This window comes from Bos indicus x Bos taurus, chromosome 15 (genome assembly GCF_003369695.1).
Source record: "Bos indicus x Bos taurus breed Angus x Brahman F1 hybrid chromosome 15, Bos_hybrid_MaternalHap_v2.0, whole genome shotgun sequence".
In the NCBI taxonomy this organism is placed as follows: domain Eukaryota; kingdom Metazoa; phylum Chordata; class Mammalia; order Artiodactyla; family Bovidae; genus Bos; species Bos indicus x Bos taurus.
This window is the reverse complement of record NC_040090.1, coordinates 46,987,654-46,999,133: the sequence shown is the minus strand read 5'-3', so window position 1 is coordinate 46,999,133 and position 11,480 is coordinate 46,987,654.

Here is an 11,480-nt window from a genome sequence, read left to right as displayed (position 1 = left end):
CAACAACTTAATTTGCAGAAGCCCTATCCAGGCATGCATGCTAAATGGCTTCAGTCGTGTCTGACTCTGTGCGACCCTATGGACTGAAGCCTGCCAACGTCCTCTGTCCATTGGATTCTCCAGGCAAGAATACTGGAGTGAGTTGCCATGTCCTCCTCCAGGGGATCCTCCCAACCCGAGGATCGAATCCGCCTCTCTTAAGTCTACCTGTATTGGCAGGTGGATTCTTTCCCACTAGTGTCACCTGGGAAGCCCAGAAGGCCTATCCACTCACGTTCAAAGTGGAGATCCTTGTGGCTGAGCACCGATGAAATGATTTCTGCATGTCGGGCACAGTTGCAAGCTCTTCACATTAGTTAACTCTCTTAATCTCTTTTCCTCCAGCTTTTAGGCTCACTGCTTGGCACAAATAAAGTAATTCATGGGCTAAAAGATTACCAAAATGACTAAAGACAGATGGATAGCTAAGGTAGTGAAACAGTAAGAAGGACAGAGTCTTGGGGTAACTTCTTTGTGTCACTGACATGAGTTTTTAAATATTTTCCTGCCCAGATTTTCATAAACCATTGTCAGTGGGTCAACTTTTATCCTAGCTGTCCTTTTCCCACTTGGCTAAGAAACTGTCAGATGAAAAATGGTAGATTTCTATTAGAAATAGAAGGAGAAATCATAAGGACAGCTATTAATGAGATGATTTAAAAATATATATATTCAATCAAGAGTAATTGGGGCTGAGCATAGTAAGTCATGGAAAATTATAAGCTCTGCCCACTCTAGGGCATGACTGACTATTAAAATCTTTTTCACACCATTGCCTACAGAAAGCAGCTGGGCACCATGCCACCAGGGAGGTGGCAGCAGAATGGCCTCATTCCCTAAACAGGCTTGCAAAAAAGAGGACAATCGGTTGAATTGCTGAATCAAACTTAACCCTTTTAATGCCACATCAAGTGGATTTTTGACAAAGAAGAGTCAACAGTTAACTCCTCAAGACCAAGTCATGGAATGACTTAGTTGAAAAACATTTATTATTTATGGAATACCCACTGTGAGCTTTTGTATCAGTGATCTCATTCCCTTAAATTCTCAAAGTAAATACATATGGCCCATTTTATTCACCCATGTTCATAAAGGCTGAAACGGAGTTCAGAGAAGCCAAGGTGCTTAGCCCAAAGTCCCATGGTCGATTTGTGGCAGAATTGCAGTGGTAAAAGCTGACTCCACTCCCAGAACTCTTCTCATAAGCCCACAGACAGCTCATCTGTTTGTTCTGCCTTCAGGTAGTCACGGTTTGACCTCAGTTAAAGTGAAGAAGAGCTAAGGAGCCTCTTGATGAAAGTGAAAGAGGAGAGTGAAAAAGTTGGCTTAAAACTCAACATTCAGAAAACTAAGATCATGGCATCTGGTCCCATCACTTCATGGCAAATAGATGAGGAAACAATGGAAACAGTGAGAGATTTTATTTTGGGGGGGGGGGTGCCAAAATCACTGCGGATGGTGACTGCAGCCATGAAATTAAAAGACGCTTGCTCCTTGGAAGAAAAGCTATGACCAACCTAGCATATTAAAAAGCAGAGACATTACTTTACGAACAAAGGTCCATCTAGTCAAAGTTATGGTTTTTCCAGTTGTCACGTATGGATGTGAGAGTTGAACTATAAAGAAAGCTGAGCGCCGAAGAATCGATGGTTTTGAACTGTGGTGTTGGAGAAGACTCTTGAGAGTCCCTCGGACTGCAAGGAGATCCAACCAGTCCATCAAAAAGGAAATCAGTCCTGAATATTCATTGGAAGAACTGATGCTGAGGCTGAAATTCCAATACTTTGGCCACCTGATGCGAAGAACTGACTCATTGGATAAGACCATGATGCTGGGAAAGATTGAAGGAGGGAGGAAAAGGGGACAACGGTGGATGAGATGGTTGGATGGCATCACCAACACAATGGACATAAGTTTGAGTAGGCTCTGGGAGTTGGTGATAGACAGGGAAGCCTGGTGTGCTGCAGTCCATGGGGTCACAAAGAGTTGGACTCGACTGAGAGACTGAATTGAACTGAACCAACAACAAACCTGTTAACTAGAACTTGCACCTGGAGATTTTCTTGAATGTTTTTCTTCCTGTTACTCAGAGTTAAGAGAAAACTCTCCTCTCTCAACCTAGCTAGTTGATAAATTTAGTACAGTGTCTGGATCTCTCTTCTCCACTGGCTTATGCAGAGAATGTTGTAGAGTCTTTCTAGGAAGGAACCACTTGCAAAAATGATCTCTTTGAACACACTTTACACTGTCTAGGACTAAGAGTATTGGGAATCCCAGAATTCCTGAATGTCTAGGTTCTCTTATCTGGGCCTTTGTCTTCTTGCCACTTCTTCCTTTTCTCCTCGTCTTGCTGATCACACCAACTACTCCAATTGTCTTGCTGTATCTCACTGTGTGAACTTTTCGCTGAACCCCAGTTAGGTAAGGCTGGAGCAGGGAAGCTGAAAGAAGACTCATTCTCTCCAGGTAACAGCAAAAAGGGGTCTCCTCAGGTGGGGCTTATACTTGTACAGAGCAAACACGGCCTGTGGCCAAGTGGGTACAATGTGATGGGCATGTGCATTGCTATAAGTGATCTCAGCTATTACGTAACCATTATTTACAAAATGTGCAGCAACAGTGAGAGGCCTTGGGGCCAGAGAGCCTGACCACACCATCTTGGCTAATTTGCTCTCTCCCTACACCCCTGCTCCCACTCCATTACAGGATAGGATCTAGAAAGAAGCAGGAACTTGGTTGACTTAGATATGGCCTGATCCTAGCCTGTATCTTTTCTTCCTTCACTAATAAATCTTTTATGTGAGGCTGCTTCATTGTGTTTTACATCATATTCCTCCCAAAAAAGTGAAGGAAAAAGTAAAATTATATTTTAGTGACGTGTTTGATCAACTAGGATCTATTTTGTCAAGGTTAGTGGTCACATTGTATGGTGGAAAAAACTCTAATGCAAGAATTAGTTACAAGAGTTCCAGCCTCAAATTCATCATCTGCTACAGGTGTGATCAGGTGTTAATTTCTTCAACTTCAGGTGGAACTAATGATACTTACTTCACAAGATGGTTGTGGAGATCAAGCAATATAATGAGGATTAAAGTATTTGGCGGAGAAGGCAATGGCAACCCACTCCAGTACTCTTGCCCGGAAAATCCCATAGGCAGAGGAGCCTGGTAGGCTGAAGTCCATGGGGTCGCTAAGAGTCAGACACGACTGCAACTTCACTTTCACTTTTCACTTTCACTTTCACTTTTCACTTTCTTGCATTGGAGAAGGAAATGGCAGCCCACTCCAGTGTTCTTGCCTGGAGAATCCCAGGGACAGGGGAGCCTGGTGGGCTGCCGTCTATGGGGTCGCACAGAGTCGGACACGACTGAAGCGACTTAACAGCAGCAGCAGCAGCAAAGTATTTGGAATGTGTAAAAACGCTGTCAAAATTGTATGTGACATGTGCTTGTGACTTTGCCCAGTAACACCCCCACCTGGGGTCCATGTAATTTAAGCATTACCAGGACTATGAATGGAGCTGCATGAAAAGAGCAGTCTTTGGGATCAGATTGGTGTCAGTTCAAGTGCTGAATCTACCGTTTGCCATTTGAATATCCTTGAACAAACTAATTATACTCACTCATTCTTATTTTTTCACCTATAAGGTGAAAATAGCAATACTTTTCTCCTTGAGTTCTGAAGAGTACTAAAATGGTATGCTGATAAATGTTTAACAATCAGCTTTCTAAAGTAAAAAAAAGCCCTGGGTTTGTGGTGTTGGCTTCCATGATGTAAATATTCTCATCACAGCTGACTTCAAGTTACCACTATGGCATTGCTGGATGCTGAGTTGGGAAGTTGTGCACAGTTGGCTCTTGCAAGCCAGTCTGAGCCAGCACCAGCCCACCTCTCATGTTAGATGAGTTAACAGTTGTGAAGACTCAGAAGAGGTTTTCTGTTTACCGGGAAACTGATAAGTGTACATTGACTTTATTTTGCTTGGGCCCTGTCCTCCAAGGCACAGAACCTGAGGCAGGCACTGAGACAAGCTGGGAGGCAGGGATTGGGGTGGGTGAAGGATCTACAAGCAGATTCATTCCTGTGGTAAAGGAAGTGAGAGGATAACTGGAAGGAAGAGGCATCCTGGTGCTACAAGGAAAACAAGGTAACTAGAGAAAGATAATCAGCAGGAAAAGGAGGAATCTTTCCCCCAAGTCCTGGATGCAGTAAAGGATTGTAATTCACACCCAGTCCTGGGATCATCCGGATCCTTTCATTCCACCATCACCTAGGTAACTGGGGCAAAGTGGGATTAGTTGCCTGGCAACAACACCCACCTCTCTACTCCTGTACACACTCATATGTCCTGACCTCTGCTGACATTCCCTTCCACAGGCCATCACCTGTCCCAGCAACACACTTTCTGCCACCCCAAGCCCCTGTCTAAGCCAGGCCCAGGGCCCATTTAATCGGAGTACATCAGCCTAGAAATCCACAAGTTTGCCTGCTCTCATGGAAGAGAAGCAACAAAGAGAGAGAGCCCAGACCAAGAGCGGGGAGACTTGGAGTCTAGTCTCAGCTTCACACAGGACCTGCTCCTGTGGGGTCTTGGGTAGGCTGTTTGACTTCTCTGAGTTATTGCTTCTTCATCCCCCAACTGGAGATTTCCCTCACATTTGCACCATGGAGAGTCCCTTTCATCTGTAAAATGGGAATTATAACACCTGCTGGGCCAGCACAGTCGTCCTCAGGTCCACTTGTGTGTAGAGTCCCCTGATGTACAGTCAGTGCCAAGGGTGACCAGGTGATGACTACAGTGGCCAGCAACCCTGTCATCAAATGGGCTTCCAGCCTCCCCAGTGTTCCCCGAAGCTCGGCGGAGGCCTTGGCACCAGGAAACCAAGGGATGAATGCAGCTGAATCCCTTCCAGGACAAAGCAGATGACATGCTCTGATGGATTCTGAAGAGGGCTTGTGTTCCTGCCCTTCACCATTGTCAGGCCATTCGTGCAGGCAGCCCGGAATCCTGCCCAGCAGCTCTTTCTCCCCGAGAAGAAAATTGGCAGTCCTGGGAAGCGAGCAGCTCTCAGGTTGGACTTGATTAGGGACCAATTTGGGCCTGTTAGCCGAGCCTCCAGTATCATCTCGGCCAATTACTGGCCCAGCCTGGCCTGCAGCTGGCTGCTCCCTTCCAAGCTGGCCACTTTTATTTCCAGCAAAGCTCACCCTGTGCCTGAGGCAAGAGACCAGGGTGACTGTGGCCCATTAAAAAGATGGAGAGCGAAATAACTCACTCAGTAAGGTAATAGTGTGGGTGGGGCTTGAGCTGGAGTTTTAATTAAAAAAAAAAAAAATTCCTCAATAAACAGTCTTGTGCCTTACGTGTAATAAGTATGGGAATTTATAAACTCTCCCCTGCTATGGGGCTCTGATGACTATTAAACTTCACGTCTGGCAGAGGAATTTTGGCCTTCTGGGCTAACTGTGCTACTTCACCTCTGCCAAGCCAAACAGGCTGGCAACCCAGGAGGGAGGCCAGTGAAACTGTGTTCAGACTGCCCCCACCTTTCCAGAGCTGCTGGTTCAGACTATCCCCTGAACAGCGCTACAGCACTGGCCCTTGGGAAACCCAGGATCTGCCAAAAGACTCTCCTTCCGGCTCCTTTCCCTGCCTCTGCAGGAACCTGGCATTCACTCCTGCCCTCTCTAGTCAAAGCACTGCTCCCAGGAATGCAAGTGAGAAGGGTCAAATCTCAGAATAATGTATCACCTCTTCCCCCGCAGCGGGTGCTGCCTTGTATATTTAACAGCCTTATACTTCTTAGCATGGCATACAAAGCCCCCTGCAATCTGGCCCCTTTTTACCTCATTTCTCACCACTCTCTGCCTCCCACTTACCCCTCCATGCTCTCTTCATCTAGCCTCTGACTATGGGTCTCTGCTGCTGCTGCTGCCTCTGCCTAGATGCCCATGTCTTTATACTCTTGAGAGGAGTAGTGGCATTGCCATGTGCATAGGCCCCAGGGCCAGCCTAGAGTTTGAACCCCTGCTCACCAGCTGTTTCACTTTTGCAAATTTAACCTGTTAATACCTCAGCTGCTGCTGCTCAGTCGCTTAGTAGTACCTGACTCTTTCCAACTCTTTGGACTGTAGCCCGCCGGCTCCTCTGTCCATGGGATTTCCCAGGCAAGAATACTGGAGTGGGTTGCCATTTCCTTCTCCAGGGATCTTTCCGACCCCAAGGATCAAACCCGCGTCTCCTGCACTGCAGGCAGTTCTTCTACCACTGAGCCACTGTGGAAGACCCTAATACCTCAGACTCCTCAATATAAAATGAAACTTGTACCTCCATCCTAGGGTTAGTATGAGGATTAAATGACCACCTGTTTGTGTTTGGCACATAGGAAGTTTTATATAGCTCGTTGTTGTCATTATTATTATCTTTTTAGATAAATGTCAGCTAACCACAGCCTGCAGACCAAATCTACCTACCTGTATTCATAAATGAAGTTCTGCTGGAGCACAACCACAGACACATCCATTTGCTGACATATTGTTTATGGCTGTTTTCCTGCTACAATTGGCAAAGTTATGCAATTGTGACACACACTGTGGTCCCAAATCCTAAACTATTTACTATCTGCCAGTTGTATTGGCCCTTTAAGATCCAGTTAAAGGGGATGCTGATGCTAACACCCCCAATCCCAGGCTGCATTCAGCACAATCTTTTCTGTCCCCAGCCCAACCCCCATCCTTGCCCTTCTGCACCCTTGTCACACACTGCAGTGACCTGCTAAGGATCTGCTTCCACCACTGGACTGTGAGCCCTTCAAGGGAAAGAAAGCTATTTTCTTCTTTTGCTTTTCTCCCATCAGTTCAGTTCAGTTCAGTTCAGTCGCTCAGTCATATCCTACTCTTTGCAACCCCATGAATCGCAGCATGCCAGGCCTCCCTGTCTATCACCGACTCCTGGAGTTCACTCAGACTCATGTCAATCGAGTTGGTGATACCATCCAGCCATCTCATCCTCTGTCGTCCCCTTCTCCTCCTGCCCCCAATCTCTCCCAGCATCAGAGTCTTTTCCAATGAGTCAACTCTTCACATGAGGTGGCCAAAGTATTGGAGTTTCAGCTTTAGCATCAGTCCTTCCAAAGAACACCCAGGACTGATCTCCTTTAGAATGGACTGGTTGGATCTCCTTGCAGTCCAAGGAACTCTCAAGAGTCTTCTCCAACACCACAGTTCAAAAGCATCAATTCTTCAGTGCTCAGCCTCCTTCACAGTCCAACTCTCACATCCATACATGACTACTGGGAAAACCGTAGCCTTGACTAGATGAACCTTTGTTGGCAAAGTAATGCCTCTGCTTTTCAATATGCTATCTAGGTTGGTCATAACTTTCCTTCCAAGGAGTAAGCGTCTTTTAATTTCATGGCTGCAATCACCATCTGCAGTGATTTTGGAGCCCCAAAAAATAAAGTCTGACACTGTTTCCACTGTTTCCCCATCTATTTCCCATGAAGTGATGGGAGCAGATGCCATGATCTTCGTTTTCCGAATGTTGACTTTAAACCAACTTTTTCACTCTCCACTTTCACTTTCATCAAGAGGCTTTTTAGTTCCTCTTCACTTTCTGCCATAAGGGTGGTGTCATATGCATATCTGAGGTTATTGATATTTCTCCTGGCAATCTTGATTCCAGCTTGTGCTTCTTCCAGCCCAGCGTTTCTCATGATGTACTCTGCATATAAGTTAAATAAGTTCTGACTAATAGATGATAGATCATATCTTGAGCCACAAAGATATACAAGCACAAACTTTGTAGGCCAAACACTGCGGCTCAGTTTGTGATAGGGGCATCTAGCTCACTGAATGGTGTCACCTGTGACCTTCAGAGGAGTCACTTCAGGCTTGTCTGCTTCTTGTCTGTGCTTCCCAAGACAGAGTCATTTCAGATTTATATAGCTTCAAAAACATGAACTGATGAGGCAGAATGAAGAACAACTTTCGTATCCACACGAGTTTGTATTATAAGTTCCCAGTGTTTCAAAGTCTCGTTTCTCCTTCTTCTCCATCTTTCACTAACCTAGGGCTCAGAGGTGGCTCACCAAGTTATACACATGAGGTCTGAAGGAATAGGTGGTGATGAGGCAGGAACAGGGCTCAGGAGCCTAGAAACACAACAGGAAATAACATTTCCAAATCATAAGGAGGCTGAGAAAATGGAAAGATGGCTAAGTTTGAGGTTTTCTAGAGCTTTCTTCCATCTAGCCTTCAGTTAAGAAAAAAAGGACGTCTAAGCTTAAAAATAAGAATGGTAGGGGAAAGGATGCTATGACTTTGATAAATACCGTATTGTCACAATCATACAAGCAGGAGCTACTAACTCACAGCCTTGAGAGAAATGATTGTCTTGACATCAGATAGGGAAAGTTCTCTGTGAGTCACAGAGGGAAGGCAGGGGATTTAGTGATGAGCAGGTAAACAACACACAGATAGAAAAGGAACCTTAGTCCCTGCCTTCAGAGAGTTCATCATCTAATGAGAGGTTAAAAACCAGTAGGACTGTAATTGTCCTTGTAAACCTGCGTGAAAACCCAACCGACAATCTGCACAATGAACTCCAGAGACTAAATCAGTTCCTATTACTGTGAAATCTCAGTTTAACTAAAGATTCCCAGCCAGTGACGCACTGACTATAAGCAATATTTAAAACAATAAAACTACCTCGTAACAGGAAAAGAATTCAAAGAAGCCCTTGGGGTCTCTATAAAAAGGTTTGGCTTACATAAACACTTGCTGCGTAATTGAGAACCCAAGAATGCTGGGCAAAAGACTAGGTGAGATGTGACTTTGACAGAGTTACCGATAGGACCAAGGGCCGCAGAAATTCCAGAATGGGAAGGCAGCACTAGGTTAGCATTTTTTAAAGTGTAATCCTTGGGATCTTTCTAGATGTTTTACTTAGAAATTGTGAAGTAAGCATCTTTGCAGAAACTTTAGCATGTTTTTATGTAGTATGACTCTTAGAAGGCAGATAAAATATATGGCATTTCTTAAATTTCTGACATTTCTTAATGTTTCTGAAAGGAAACATCTTTTTTTTTTAATAGAGTATCACCCAGTTCTCATGTTCTGCAGAGACAATAAGGAAAATGATATAAGTGTTGGTAAAATTGTGAGTTCTTTGCAGAGTGATTTCTTTTGGTCTTGCCAGTGCCTAGGACCACACCTGGCACAAAGTACTCAGAAAATGTTAGTGAAGTGGAACCACCTGAAGTGTGAAGCTAATGTCCTGAGTTTAAGTCACAGATAAATCATAGCCCCAGGCCTCATGGACTTTTCCCAGCACAGAGAAGGCAGAGGGAATTTCCATAGAGTGTTTCTTCAGAGTCCAACTGAGCTCAATTTAGAACACAGATTTTGCCAGAAGAAACTTGAATAACTTCAAGTTCATCAGCTTTGGATAAAAGCTACTCCTCCTTGGAAGACAACTGAGTTAGTGTCTTCTGAAACAGTGAGAGCCTATGAACCGTCTTTCAAAACCTGAAGTAACAAACCACTTCGTAACACGCCCCCGAAGTCGCCATCACACAATAAAAGTATCATCTGTCACTTTCACCTGAAATTACCAGGACTTCCTGTATACTAACATTTTACGGAATGTTTAGCAGAAATCCTTAGGCTAGATAGAAATGAGTTTCTAATAATCTCATGAACAAAATTGCATTCTATAACACTCTTGCTGTACCCTTGCATACACTATCAAAGTGCCTGAAAATTATAGAAATTATTTTATCGGCTACATTAATTTCCTCTTGAAACATCTCAACATATCAACTTGAAATTAAGCATCAGAATTCTGCAGTTCCATTTAAATATGTTAATAATCTTAGGTAAACAAACTGAAGGCTGAAATTGTCTACAAAGAATGGAAGGCTGCTTGTTGGAGGTTCACAAACACAATGTAGAATAATTATACGCTAAAACACTTAACCTTGGGAACACACAGAAAATTCACAAAGATCAATTGCTCATAAAAGAAAGAAAAAATTTTTAATCAGATGAGAGTTATCTAGTAAATGGCTAGAAAACTTGATGGGAATTCCTTTGATAATACCATTTTGATTTGATTAGTTGTACTATTTTTGTATCTTTAGTAAACACAGTTTGATTATACTGCTGAGTTTCTTTTCTACAGAAATATTACAAACCTATTGGTGGCTAAGAAGAAAATGTAGAAGGAAGATCAAAATACATTTTTAAATTACAACCCACACTTCTCTCTCCTTCTCCTTGCTTTCTAGTGATGATAGTTTATGAGGGCCACTGTAACAGAGTAAAGTGGCCCCCCCTTATCCACAGGGGACTCAATCCAAGACCCCTCGTGAAGGCCTAAAACCATAGATAGTACCAAACTCTGATACATCCATTGATCTAACTAATGATGGATGGAAAATACTAAAGAAGAAGTTTCAGAAAACTGCAAAAAGCAAAATTTGAATTTTCCATGGGCTAGCAACTGTTTACATAGCTTTTACATTATACCAGGTATTGTAAGAAATCTAGAGATGATTTAAAGTATAAGGGAGGATGCGCATAGGTTATACACAAGTACTATGACATTCATAGAAGGGACTTGAGCACCTGTGGATTTTGGTGTCTCCTGGGGGCCAATCCCCTGTGCATACTGGGGGACGGTTGTACTAGGTTTTTTCCTATACCAACATACATATGATAAAGGTTAGTTTATAAATTAGGCACGGTAAGAGACTAATAACAATAGCTAATAAGAAATAGAAAAATTATAAAACTATACTGTAATAAGAGTTAAGTGAATGTGGTCTTTCTCTCACTGTCTCAACATCTTCTTGTACAAAATCAATGCCTTTTCCATCTTAATTTAAGCACCTAACATGCAATGTGCTGTTTGCATGGTTGAGGCATGATAGTAAAATTAGAACAAATTTGTTTTTCTTTCTTCACAATTTCATGGATAGGTGACTCATTCTTACCATAGATCTTAGCAACTTCAGCATATGAATTTTTTTTCTTTCCTTATTAAGAACTTTCACCTTTTTACTTACAGGAAGCACTGTATGGCTTCTCTCTGGCAGATCTGAGTTGCCAGCATCATTCTTCTTTCACTTTAGGGCTATTATTAAGTAAAATAATGATGACCTGCACAGTCAATCTGATAACCTAGAAGGCTACTAAGCGACCAACAGTGAGGACATGGTGGACAAGGGACAGCTCACGTGTGAAAGGCATGAAGCAGGACGGTGTGGGACGGTGTGAGATTTCACCACGCTACTCAGAATAGTAGCGAGCAATTTACAACTTATGCATTGTTTATTTCTGGAATTTTTATTTCATGTTTTCCAACCACAGTTGACCATGGGTAACTGAAACCGGCAAGTGAAACCATAGATAGAGCGGAGGGAGAATACTGTATCACA